This window comes from Marmota marmota, unplaced genomic scaffold, assembly GCF_001458135.2.
Source record: "Marmota marmota marmota unplaced genomic scaffold, marMar, whole genome shotgun sequence".
Lineage (NCBI taxonomy): Eukaryota > Metazoa > Chordata > Mammalia > Rodentia > Sciuridae > Marmota > Marmota marmota.
The window spans coordinates 8,973,249-8,987,516 of record NW_025999999.1 but is presented as its reverse complement, the minus strand read 5'-3'; positions in this window follow the sequence as shown (position 1 = coordinate 8,987,516).

Sequence of the window (14,268 nt, the reverse complement as noted above, 5' to 3'; positions counted from 1 at the left end):
TGGCTAGGTATTGATTTAGTAACCCCATGGCTTCAGACTTAATCCATGATGTGAGCAAGATACTCAAGTAAAAGTGTTAATTACTTAACAATAGCTAGTGATTATTGAATAGTTATGCAGAATCATTTAAGAAAATTTAAATCTTCATGTTAAAACCCTAATAGGCAGAGACACTTTTCAGTCTCATTTTACAGATGAGAAAAGTGAGATGAGAGACCAACTTGCCTAAGGACATGCAGTTAGTAAGTGGAAAACCAGGCTCCTACCAGGTGAGTTTGACCACCAGGAATTATTGTTTTCTGGGTCTGAGAAGCCATTCTCTGGTGGGTGTCGACTGTGAAGCTGACACAGAGTGTCTTCAAACTTGGGTTGATACATAAGCTTTTCTTGACCATAGCTGAGCTGCACTGAGAGCGCTGCTTCTGGTGGTGAATGTCCTATGGAACACTGGTTGAGTGGGTGGGGTGACATCACAACACACCAGGGCACAGAGGGAATACGTGTTTACTGAAGATGGAGGAGACCTGGGCAAGGGCAGCCCACGTTCCTCCCTGAACAGCGTCATAGTCCAGGGGGAGCCAAGAGAATGATTCCCAGGGGTTCGGTTGGGCTCATGCCTTCACAGGCATTATTTCTTTTACTAATGCAAACGTTTGATTATGAGTTATCTCAAATGTACAAAAAAAAATGATAAAGCAGAACCTAGAAACCCCAGGGATGGACCAGCTGTTAATACCTCCCCTGTGGGGTCCACCGTGCTCTCCCTCTCTAAAGAAACATATGCTAAAGGGGGCTGGGGTTGTGGCTCAGTGGTAGAGCGCTCGCCTAGTATGCTTGAGGCACTGGGTTCCATCCTCAGCACCACATAAATATAAAATAAAAGATATTGTATCCACCTAAAACTAAAAAAATAAATATTAAAAAAAAAAAAGAAACATGAGCTAGACATACTTGTAAGGCCAACCTATTCCTTCCCTGCCTTTGGCCCCACAGGTAACAACTATGATTCATATCATTGCTATGCAAATTTTTAAAAACTTTTAAAAATTGTGGCATAATTTGTAAGTAGTAAATTGTATGACTCTTAATTGTACTGTGTGATAGGTTTTTATAAAGGTGTACACCCAAGATGTAGAACACGTCCAGCATCTCAGAGGGCTCCTTTGTCTCACAACATTGTGAAATTAAGTGAATGGAGTTGCCAATATTTAACAGTTTAAAAATCCAGAGACTTAATGTAAAAAAACAAATTTCTGGCTTCTCTTGAATTTTGGAGATATCTGGCCACATGAAGCTCACTTTCTAAGAACATGGGGACAGGGTAGCAGTCACCCACTGTAGACACCTGTCATTCCCTCTTGTTATTGCCCATGTACTCATTTACAGAACTGGGAAGGTGCTACCATGTTTGTAATCTTCAAAAAGTGAAGAAAAGCTGGCTTTGTGGTGCACGCCAGTAATCCCAGCAGCTCAGGAGGCTGAGGCAAGGAGGATCTCGAGTTCAAAGCCAGTATCAGCAAAAGTGAGGTGCTAAGTAACTCAGTGAGACCCTGTCTCTAAATAAAATACATAATAGGACTGGGGATGTGGCTCAGTGGTCAAGTGCCTCTGAGTTCAACCCCAGTACCAAAACTAAAATGAAGAAAAACTGCCCTGGGTATATTAAGGAAGGCAGAGTTTGAAAGAAAAATGTCCTTCTCCTCACCTGCTTGGTGACTTACAATGCTGCTGACCGTACCATAAAATGAAAAGGAACCAGATTCTGTGTGTCTTTGCTACTCAAACTGTGGTCCTTGGACCAGCAGCATCAGCAGCACCCAGGATTTGTTAGAAATACAAAATCTCAGTTCCCTCCCCAGACATGTATTTGCTAGGGCTGCCATAACAAGCTACCTCATACTGGGTGGTTTAAAGAGCAGAAATTTTCTCAAATTCTAGAAGCTAAATTCCAGATCAGGGTGGCAGCAGGGTTAGTTTCTTTGAAGGGTCTCTCATTGGCTTCTAATTGGCTGTCTTCTCCCTGTGACTTCACATGGTCCTTCACGTGGTCTTTCTTCTGTGTTTACCTGTGTTCTCATCTCTCCTCTTCCATATCCTTCTTTTTTTTTTTTTCTGAGATAGAGTCTCACTCTGTTGCCCAAGCTGGTCTACGGGGCTGTACCACTGTGCCCAGCTTCCATTTCCTCTTCTTATAAGGACATCAGTCATATTGAATTAAGGCCACATCCTTATGATCTCATTTAATTTTAATGACCACTTTCAAGATCCTCTCTCCAAATACAGTCACATTCTGAGGTACAGGGCTATAATTTCAATATGAATCTTGAGAGGTCCCCTTAGGCCCATAACACCTACTAAATCAGGATTAACACTCTAAGAAAATCTCTAGGGAACTTGTGTAGACCTTAATATTGGAGAAGGGATGCCCAGTTCTGCTCCCTGGTGGATTGAGCACCAGTGGGTGTGAATAGGGTCTGTAGGGAAGGAGAAGCCCACGTGTTTTCCATGAATTTTGTTTTCATTCCATAGGGTGGAAATACAGTGCAACTCGAGTTCAATTCCCTCTTGGAGTTCCTGCTTCTCATGGAGGAGTGGGACCCTCTGCACCTGGGGGAATGTGAACAGGTGAGGATGAGAGTAAGGAGTGATAAAGCAAACTGGTAGCATGAATCTGGTCCCAGGAGAGCCTCCTGAGTACAAATTGGAATGCTGGAAATGTGGCTGCTCTTTGCAAAGAGGTCATTTGTACCTGTCACCACTTGCAGGCATCCTCTCTCAAGGTACAGAGAAAATCTCTGGGATTTCCTGGAAAGAGAACTAAGAAGACAACATGCTGCATCCCTCCCCACTCTGCACAAGCTCATTTACCACTCTTGTCATGGCCTGATGCTATGGTGACAGTTACCATAGAAATACTCCTATGCATGGTTGAAGCTAACCCCTGCCCATGCTGTCCATCATGTGGCTTGAACTAAAGATTTTCAAGCTGTGTCCCATAAAACTACAAGGCTTGGTTTCACAAACATTTGATTCAAATATCAGTCTAAAATGTTTTTTAATTTATCTTTTAAATGACAAAGAATGCATATGATCATTATTTAAAAAAAAAAAATCAAATGGGCCTGGCATGATGGTACATACCTGAAATCCCAGCAAAAGTATCCAAATTCTGGTCTGAGAGTAGAATGATTGGCAGAAGGCTAGCCCCTCCTACAAACAGTAATTACGAACTTTGGGTAAAACAAAAACAAACACCTTTTTGATGCTCCTGGAGAGCAACAAACAATAAAGAAAGGGCAATGATCCTAAGAAGGAGGGACCACTCTGGACGGGATTCATACTTGTATGGTTTTTCCCCGAAGGAATCATTCTGGAACCTATGTATGTTAGAATCTTTGGAGCTTGTTAAAAGACAGATTTTGGATTCCATCTGAGTTTCTGATTCGCTGGATCTGAGATGGGGCCTGGAACTTTGCATTTCTAACATGTTCACAGGTGATGCTGATGATGCTGGCCCAAGTATCACACTTTGAAAACCACAGCTCGAGCAGAGCAGGAGTCCTTGAAGAACTAGAACTGAAGCAGAAAGCCACAGCATATTGGCCTGACAATTCAGAGGAATTTGCATCTGAAGTCGAGGGAAGTTGAGCAGAAACTTGGGGAAGGAGAGTCCCAGGGCCAGAAGCTACCAAATATGTGTATACGTTCTCCTCAAATTATTGGTGGACCCCAGAAATGTACATGTGCATGTGAGACTACCAGGAGTTGAGGGGACATATGACAGTTGATAGTTGGAAGAGGTGAACAGAGGCCAAGTGTGGTGGTGCACACTAGTAATCTCAGCAGCCTGGAAGGCTGAGGCAGGAGGACCTCAAGTTCAAAGCCAGCTTTAGCAATTTAGTGAGGCCCTAAGCAACTGAGACCCTGTCTCAAAAGTAAAATGTAAAAAGGGCTGGGGATATGACTCAGTGGTTAAGCACCCCTGGGTTTAGTCCCTAGNCACCAACCCAAGCAGGTTGAAGTTGCCTTGCAGTATTGGAGTTATATTGTATTTGCAACTTAAAGTGTTGGTTAAAAATTAAAATGAAGTCTGGACTCTAAATTTAAAAATAAAGAAAAGTAGGATTGCTGGGGTGTAACTCAATTGCAGACAGCTTGTTTAGTATATGTAAGTGTCCCTGGGTTCAATCCCTGATACCTCTAAAAAAAAAAAAAATGCTCACTAGAAGAAGACAAGAATCCAGTGTCTATAACAACATATCATTCACCCTGTTCATTATACAAAAATTAGTAGATACATGAAGAAAAAGAAATATGTGACCCATAATCAAGAGATAGGAAATGCTAGCCAAAGACAACCCAGGTGTCAAAATTGGTAGATAAGGACTCTATAATAAACTTCAATAAATACATTAAATAGTCTTTGGAAAAGATACGTACATTGGGTGAAGAGACATTTTAAGAGAGACTTACAAATTACAAGAACAAACTAAATGGAAATTCAAGAACTGAAAAACACAGTATCTGAAAGGTAAATCTCTGCTTCCCATCCTCCCTCTCAACCCCCCCTTTCCACCCCAGAGCTAAACATCCGTAGTAGGAGTCGCTGGTTGTAATGACAAAGTTTTACTCTAATTAGCTTATGCTAAGATGCTAAGGTGTAGGGAAGACTCCATAACCAAACTGTCGGGAGAGACAGAGTGGAAGGGGTTTAGGATCAACTGGCCTAGGGATTCAAATGCCACAAAGATGTTCTTGTCATTCATCTCTCTGCCTTCCCCTGGGAATTGGTGGCATACTCTCACTGGGAACAGGATCCTCTGTATGGTAAGTCATGGTTGGGATCAGCTTTGGGCAAATGGACCAACCACATTTGCCAGGGTTGGGATATTATTAATGACTTGAATAAGACACCCAGCCCCAACCAATCACTATGGCCAGGGAAGCAGTTCCCACTGGGTAAGGGGACAATTCTTCAAAAGGAGAGAGGTACCATATATGTGCCAAATGGGAGAAATATCATGAGCTGAACAGCCACTTTCTTTCTTTTTTTTTTTTTTTGTACTAGGGACTAAACCCAGGGGTGCTTAACCACTGAGTCATATCCCCAGCCCTTTTTACATTTTACTTTTGAGACAGGGTCTCATGAAATTGCTTAGGGCCTCACTAAGTTGATGAGGTTGGCCTTGAACTTGTGATCCTCCTGGGGAGCCACTTTAATTTGTGCTCACCACACCCTCCATGTCCTTTGTGTATGTGTTATATGGTGTCTGTTATGGTTTGAATATGATGTGGCCCTTCCAAAAGCTCATGATTAGATTGTGAGAGTTGTAACCTAATCAGTGGATTAAACCATTTGATGGATTAATAATTTGAATGGATTACTGGGTGGTAACTGTGGGGCACGGCTGAAGGAATAGGTCCCGAGGGGCATGCCTTGTAGACTACATATTTTGTCACTGACTCCTCCCTCTCTGTTTCTCACTCTGCTTCCTGGCTGTCATGAGCTGAGCAGCTTTCTCCCACCATGCCCTTCTGCCATGATGTTCTGTCTTATCTTGGGGCCAGAGCAATGGAGAAGTGAGACAGAAAAGGGGGGGGCAATGGGGGGATGCTCAGGTACAGGGTAGCACTTGGGCAACCCATTGGGACCTTCTGAGAGACCCTTTAGAACAAACCTCAGAAGTGTCCTACCAAGGGACAAGGAAGTCAGAAAATGTACCCACCAATTCCAGCCCCTCAGTAGTTGTGGGTTGCCCCTAGGGACAGTAGCTTTTCAAGCCGACTCCTACAGCCAGAGAGAGAGAGAGAGAGAGAGAGAGAGAGAGAGAGAGAGAGAGAGCGCACCCACGTTCCTGAGAACCGAGGCCGCCATTATGCAGGGAAGCTAACTCCGCTGAATCTGCAGGTCTCTGAGGTGGGCAGATGGGGAGGGGACAGGGCGCTGATTATATCCGATACACATCTGTCAATCTCCTCATATACACGGACAGGGCCCTGCTGTGCAATATTCTATAAAAAATAATTTTTTCAAAACCAAATAGACTTGAACTATGTTAAAACTCAAGCAATAAGTAAGCTGGGGTTGTGGCTCAGTGGTAGAGTGCTCGCCTACCATGTGTGAGGCACTGGGTTCGACCCTCAGCACCACGTAAAAATAAACAAACAAATAAATAAAACTCAAGCAACAATCCCCACATGCAAATGTGTGATCATTCCAAATGGGAGTCCATTAGTGACCACAGTCAATTCACTCCTCATCCTTCCTTAATCCTGCAAGAAACTAGTTTACGGTCCTGTTCCTTCTCAAGGCAGTATCCTGCCACAGCTCTTAGATTTGAGTGCCTGAAGAGCCACTGTATATTAATGTAATATTTTCTACAAGTGGACTTAAGCACAAAATAACCGAACCACCACACCGCCTTGTAGATTCAAACAGCAAGTCTTTATTCCCAACCTCTCACCGGCACTCTACACGCACGTTCTGAGGAAAATCCACACCTCCACTAGGCTCTGCATCCCCAAATACTCTCTGAATCCCACGAGAACTCAACGGGAACTCAAGGAGCGGGCGGGCACCTGAGGCAGCAGGATACTCCCTATTCCCAGCAGGATACACCCTAAACCTGGACCCACCCTAATCCAGCAGGATCCTCCCTAAACCCGGATCCACCCTGGTCCTTGAGCAGGGTCACCTTTCTCAAACATTCATGCAATGTCACTGCAAATGACCTGGGTCCAAGGCAAGCCCATTTCCACAATGGAGAGTCCTCCCTCTAAGCAACATGGGGTAGGCTGACAAAGAAATTGCCATGCGTCATTCCTACTTGGCTATGGCTCTCAGCAAAAAATGGCTTCCACTGATGAAAAAATGGGACACTTAAGGAGAAACGTTGCTGGTGTGGTTGTGCATGCCTATAATCTTAGTAACTTGGGAGGCTGAGATGGGAGAATGGCAGGTTCAAGGCCAGCCTAGGCAATTTAGTGTCTCAAATTTAAAAATAAAGAAAAGTAGGATTGCTGGGGTGTAACTCAATTGCAGACAGCTTGTTTAGTATATGTAAGGCCCTGGGTTCAGTCTCAGTATTGCAAAACAATAAAAGAAGAAGAAAATTTAATTATATATGTGAGTTTGATCAAGTCAAAGATATCGAATATCCTACCTCTGACCAAATCTTCAAAGTATCAGCCTCACTGGCAGTAGATTATGAAGCAGTGTGCCAAAAATATGCCTGCAAAGACAAGAGAGAAAGATATTTAATTGTTTTTTGGGGGGTCACCTTTTATAGCAATTAAAATTACCCAAGTCCTCAATATGTTTTGTGTAGCAAACTTTGCAAATTAGTTTTGTAGAACCTGCCAAGTTGCAATGCCATTTTGAAACTAAATACGATGGAGTATGAAAACAAGGCTTTCCATTCCCATCCAGGGAAGAACAACTTAATGTTTTGAAAAGACATATCCAGGGGCTGGGGTTATAGCTCAGCGGTAGAGTGCTTGCCTTGCACATGTGAGGCACTGGGTTCCATCCTCAGCACTGCATAAAAATAAATAAATAAAGATATTGAGTCCATCTTTTAAAAAATCTTTTTTTTTTTAAAAAAGGCATATGCAAAGAAACCTGGCAATGAAAATGCACTGTCAGTGCTACACATAAATAACACATTGCCCAGGAGGGAGAACCCACTGTTAAGGAAATGCTTAGGAGGCCTTAAGCTATTATTAATAGGACCTATTAGTCATGGGACAACAAGAACATTGACTGAGCAGGCTGCTGCGAAAAGAGCCACAAGAACCACAGTCTGCTAACTCAGCCAAGAGAGGAATTTGCAAACACACAAATCTTACTAGAAATGCAGGTCTCCTGAGGGCAGGGTTCTAGTCTACCTTAGTCACTGCAATAAGCTGCTCAGTAAATGGACACAACTTACTTAACATTTGAACCCAGCTTGCTTGATGTTTGAAGAGCAAAGTTATTTCGATCTTTGCCATTTGACAGGACCAGAGAATAGGTGGTGCGTATTTTAGTAAATAATAATAATGATGATGACTACTATTTCCTGGGGATTTATCATGTGTCTCAACTGTGTTGACCATTTTACATAATTAGCTCATATTCACGTGTCAATGACACCATAAGATAGTCATTATTATCTCAATTTTATAGGCAAAATACTGAAGTTTCTTGTGTTTATGCCAAGGTGACACAAAGAATAATAGTAGGGCAGAAATCCAAACCAGACATGGGTACCCAGAGCCCACACCTCTCCCCACCACTCTCTTCTACCACATAGATGTTCAGAAAAGCTATTAGGAAGACATGGTTTTTAGACAACTTGAAACCTTGGCAAAAATGTAGTGGTGATTTTCAAATGGTGAGAAAACAATGGCAAGGGGTAAAAGGGAACAATGACCATTTCAAGTAAGAAAAGAAATTACTACAAGTTACAAATTACTACTAAGTTGTACCTGCTCCAGGCAAGGTCAAGCAGCATCATAGGGCACATATCAAGAATTAGTCATAAAACTGAAATCCCAGCAGCTCAGGAGGCTGAGGCTGGAGGATTGCAAGTTTGAGGCCAGCCTCAGCAACGTAGCAAGGTTCTAAGCAATTTAGCAAGACTCAGTATCAAAATAAAAAATAAAAAGGTTGGGGACTTAGCTCGGTGGTTAAGCACCCCTGGGTTCAATCCCCAGTACCCCCAGACACAAAGAATTAGCCATACAAGTGGGGCTCAGTAGCACACACCTGTAATCCCATCGAATTGGGAGGCTGAGGCAGGAGAATTGCAAATTCAAGGCCAGCATCAGCAATTTAGTGAGACCCTCAGCAATTTAATAAGAACTTGTTTCAAAATAAAAATAAAAAGAACTGGGTTTCAGTTCAGTGGTAAAGCATCCCTGAATTCAATCCCCAGTATTCAAAAGAAAAATAAAATTGACCATATGAAGAAGATAGCAACTTAAATGTGATGGCTCTTTCAATGATGTTGAGGTACTGTCTTTGCAATGCAGATTTTTTAGTGTTTTAGAGCTTTTGTTATAATAGGGACTAAGAAATCCAGAATTAACTTCTAACTTTTCAGGCCAACCAAAATATTAGCAAGACCATTTCAAGTGAGAAAAGAAATAACTACAAGAAGTTACTCTCTTTCAAAAAATTTTCCAAAACACACTTTGTTTGGCTAAGTACTTCTTTTATTTAAATGAACTCAATTTAAATTGAATGCACTAGCTGCAATTTTCACCAACCCAAGCAGGTTGAAGTTGCCTTGCAGTATTGGAGTTATATTGTATTTGCAACTTAAAGTGTTGGTTAAAAATTAAAATGAAGTCTGGACTCTAAATTTAAAAAATAATTATTTGGATTAGAAATTTTACAAGAAATCTGATACACCAAGGCTCTAAGATACCTGATTTTTTTAAAAAAATGGCTTCTTTGAACATCTCATAAAGTTATAAAGTATATCTGAAAGGTTTACTCAACAATAAGGATTAAAAACTAGCAGAGGGGGCCGGGGATATAGCTCAGTAGGTAGAGTGCTTGCCTCGAATGCACAAGGCAATGGGTTCAATCCCCAGCACCACAAAAAAAAAAAGAGAGAGAAAAAAACTAGCAGAGGAACCTTTTGATGACTTGAAATCGATTCAAGAATGTGAGCAGTTATGAGATATTATTAGTAATGGAACTTTGAAAGAGATAATTCTTATTGCCACTCTTTCAAGTTCATGGAACAGTTTCATTGAAGAATGTCAGAAGTCTGCAAAACGAATTGCTTATAGACATTATTTGCAAAGGCTTCTTCACGGGAATTGAGTTACTCTGCTGTGCATCTATTACAAAACATGAAAATAGATAGCTGGCACTAATATAACACTGAAACTGAAGTCCATAACCACCAACTTCTGATTCCTACGCTTTCTAAGCACATTCATTGTCCTCACTGACTGATTTTATATTTTCATTTATAATGAAGTATTTAAATCATGAATATTTTAAACACTTCACAGTACAGGAAGCAATATAGAAAGACAAGTTCTTACCAACCACCACTTAGAACAAATATTAACAGTTTCCTGCATTGAATTGCTTTTTTTTCCTTTTCTTTCTTTCTTTTTTGGCTACCAGGGATTGAACCCAGAGGAGCTTAACCACTGAGCAACATTCTCAGCCCTTTTATTTTTTATCTGGAGACAGGTTTTTGCTAAGTTGCTTGCAGCCTTGCTAAGTTGTTGAGGCTGGTTTTGAACTCCAGGTCCTCCTGCCTCAGCCTTCCAAGTCACTGGGATTACAGGCATGGTCCATCACACCTGGCTTTTAATTCCTTTTAAAAAGGCACATAAATAACTACAACTGCAGAATTCTCCACTTCCTCTCTCTCATCAGGGTAATCTCCTTAAAATTGGTGAGTATTCTTCCTGTCCAGCTTTATTGCAGATATATGTGTGCGTGTGTGTGTGTGTGTGTGTGTGTGTGTATGTACATATATATAGTATCTACAATATTTTTTTGTTTGACCTTTGTAACTATACATATCTTTCTGCACCTGCTTTGACTCGATAGTTAGAGAGATGTATCCAGGCTGATTCATTTTGCTTAATTTCAGTCCCTCTCCTCTTTTTTATTAAGGTGAAGCATCCACACAGTGAATGCATGATTCCAGCGCACACCTCAAAACCTTCACTTAGATTGAGAGGGGGACATTTCCAGTGTCCCAGTTTTTGTGTCCTCTCCCAGTTCATACCTCTCAGAGGCAACCATTCTTCTGACCTCTATCACTATAAATTAATTTTGCCTGTTTCAAACTTTATGTAAAAGGAATTATCCAGCATGTCCTCTTTGCGTCTGTATTATCATTGTCATTATTGCTTAATATCATATTTGTGAGCTTCATCCACGTCATTGTCTGTAGTAATAGGTTTTCTCCTTATCATTAGCATACAGTATTCTGTTGTATGAACAGAACATTATTTATGGATGCGTTCAGCATTGATGGATATTAGGGTGGTTTTTGGTCTGAGACTATTATGATAATACTCCTATAAATACTTCTGCTTATTTTTGTGGATATGTACTAACTTCTCTTGGATCTGTTCTGAGGAGTGAGCTTGCTGGGTTGTAGCATAGCCATCCTACAGAGGAGTGAGTAGTCTCAGCAGAGATCACATGGCCCTCAAAATAAAAAATATTTACAGTCCTCCTCTGACACATGTGCTATTGCTATGGGTATTTCATCTACTTAGGTTATTAACCACATAGTTCAATGTTATAATTTTTGCTTTAAGTGGTCCTGTATCTTTTAAAGAAATGAAAAGAATAAAAGAAAAATTGCACAGTGTCTTTTATACTCATGTCTTAATGCAGGGACCCTGAACCTAGTTATATCCCCAGGGAGGTCAGACTTCCCTGGCCTCCTAATCAGGTTCTGGAGCACAGGTGACCAGCTGAGTTGGCTCTCTGCTACTCATGGGTTTGGCGTCCACAAATTCAACCAAGCACAGATGGGAAATATCCAGAAAAAAAACAATTGTGTCTGCATTTAACATGTACACACTTATTTTCTGGTCACCATTCCCTCAATAGTACAGTGTAACAACTATTTAATAACATTTATATTGTATTAGGTATTATAAGTAATCTACAGATGATTTAAATTTTAAGGGAGGATTGTATAGTTTATATGCAAACATGAAGCCATTTTATGTAAGGGCTTAAGCATCTGAGTGGGGTCCTGGAACCAGGGCCTTGCAGACAGCAAGAGACAACCACAGTCCTTTGAACTGTGCAAATGTGTGTGGGTAGTGGGTGGGTTGGGCTCAGCTTTTCCTGCTAACACAGGTTAGCGTTTCAAGATTTTAGAGATCATCTCCTTAAGGCCTCTCAGTGCCTCTCTGGACCACTCCATATTTCTTTTTAATTAATTAATTAATTTGTTCTAATTTGTTATAGAACGCATTTCCAGTTCATAGTACAACAAACGGAGCACAATTTTTCATGTCTCTGGTTGTACACAAAGTAGAGTCACACCATTTGTGTCTTCATATATGTACCTAGGGTAATGATGTCCATCTCATTCCACCACCTTTCCTAACCCCATACTTCCTCCCTTTACCTCCCTCCCCTTTACCCTATCCAAAGTTCCTCCCTTCTTCCAATGCTCTCTCTCACCCCATGGTGGATAAGCATCCACTTACCAGAGAAAACAATTGGCCTTTAGTTTTTGGGGACTGGCTTACTTCACTTAGCAGGATATTCTCCAACTCCATCCATTTACCTGCAAATGCCATGATTTTATTCTTTTAATGCTGAGTAATATTCCATTGTGTATATATATACCACAGTTTCTTTATCCATTCATCTATTGAAGGGCATCTAGTTTGGTTCCACAATTTAGCTATTGTGAATTGTGCTGCAATAAATATTGATGTGGCTGTGTCCCTGTAGTATACTGTTTTTAAGTCCTTTGGGTATAGACTGAGGAGTGGGATAGCTGGGTCAAATGGTGGTTCCATTCCAAGTTTTCTAAGGAATATCCATATTGCTTTCCAGATTGATTGCACCAATTTGCATTCCCACTAGCAATGTAAGAGTGTGCTTTCCCCCCCACATCCTTGCCAACACTTATTTTTGCTTGCATTCTTAATAACTGCCATTCTGACTGGAGTGAGATGAAATCTTAGAGTAGTTTTGGTTCACATTTATCTAATTGCTAGAGAAGTTGAGCCTTTTTTTCATATATTTTGTAAGGGTCCGGCGAACGTCGGAGGAAGAGACCACCAAGAGACCGGCTCATGCAAAAGCAAGTGGGGTTTATTGAGGATCCAATCCAGCGCGCTGAGGCTCCGTGCTCACTCAAGAAGGGAGAGCAGCCCAGAGCCCCGAGCAGGGGCTGAGCACTGCTTAAGTATACTTTTTGGGGAGGGTGGGGACTTTACATACATCACAGTCTCCTTTAACAAATCATCATACACCGCGGGAAAATCAAACAACAACTCCTACACATGATTAGTTCGTTCATTGGCGGGAACAGGTCGGGCAGGAGTGATAGGTCAATTCTAAGCGGGGAGGTACATTCAAACTGATTGGTTTAGGCCCTGCGATGTCTACGTGCAAAGTCACACAGGGTCCTAGGTTATCAAACAACCAGGCGATCAGGGGAAATATTTACTGGGCGGTTCCAAGTGTTGTCTTAACAGCTACAGGAATTTCAGGTTTTGCGTGTAGCATAGGAACTTAACAATACCTGGTCCTTTACATTTTAACTCAGGCCTTGCAGCTTAGAAACTTTACAATGCCTGGTCTTTTACACTTTAACTTCAATTTCTTTTACCCTTACAATTTGATTGATTGTATATTATCTGAGAAGTGTCTGTTCAGTTCCTCAGCCCAGTTTACTCATACTAGACAAAGGTGCCAAAAACATATATTGGAGAAAAGTAGCCTCTTCAAAAAATGGTGCTGGGAAAACTGGAAATCTATATGTAGCAAAATGAAATTAAATCCCTTCTCTCACCATGCACAAAACTCAACTCAAAGTGGATCAAGAACCTAGGAATTAGACCAGAGACCCTGCACCTAACAGAAGAAAAAATGGGCCCTAATCTTCATCATGTTGGATTAGACCTTGACTTCCTTAACAAGACTCCTAAAGTGCAAGAAATAAAATCAAGAATCAATAAATGGGATGGTTTCAAACTGAAAAGCTTCTTCTCAGCAAGAGAAATAATCAGTGAGGTGAAGAGAGAGCCTACAGAAAGGGAGCAAATTTTTACCATATGCACATCAGATAGAGCACTAATCTCCCGGATATATAAAGAACTCAAAAAACGTAACACACACACACACACACACACACACACACACACACGGCAAGTCCATATTTCTCATCATGGCTCTTTCTCATGTCTCCAGCTTCTCTGTTACTCCTCCCAGCCCCGCAGAGGTTCTGCTGAACTGCTCTCAACATCCACAGACCTAGGCTCTCTTTCTTCACACATTTTTCTTCCTCTGCCTGAAACTTACTTACTCTAGCTTCTTTCAAAGGGGTGAACTGCTGCTCATCCCCCATGCTTAACTGAACATCTCCTGGGTGGTTTTCCTGTTCTTGGATGGAGATGGGGACTCTTGTATTTCCTCTGGAGCAGTGATCACCAGAGCTGGATTAATGTAGGTCAGCCACCTGGAGTACTAATCCACAGGCATGTGAAAACATCACTGCAATAAATAAACGAAATATGCTAGGAGGTGGCTGCATCCACCCATGTGCC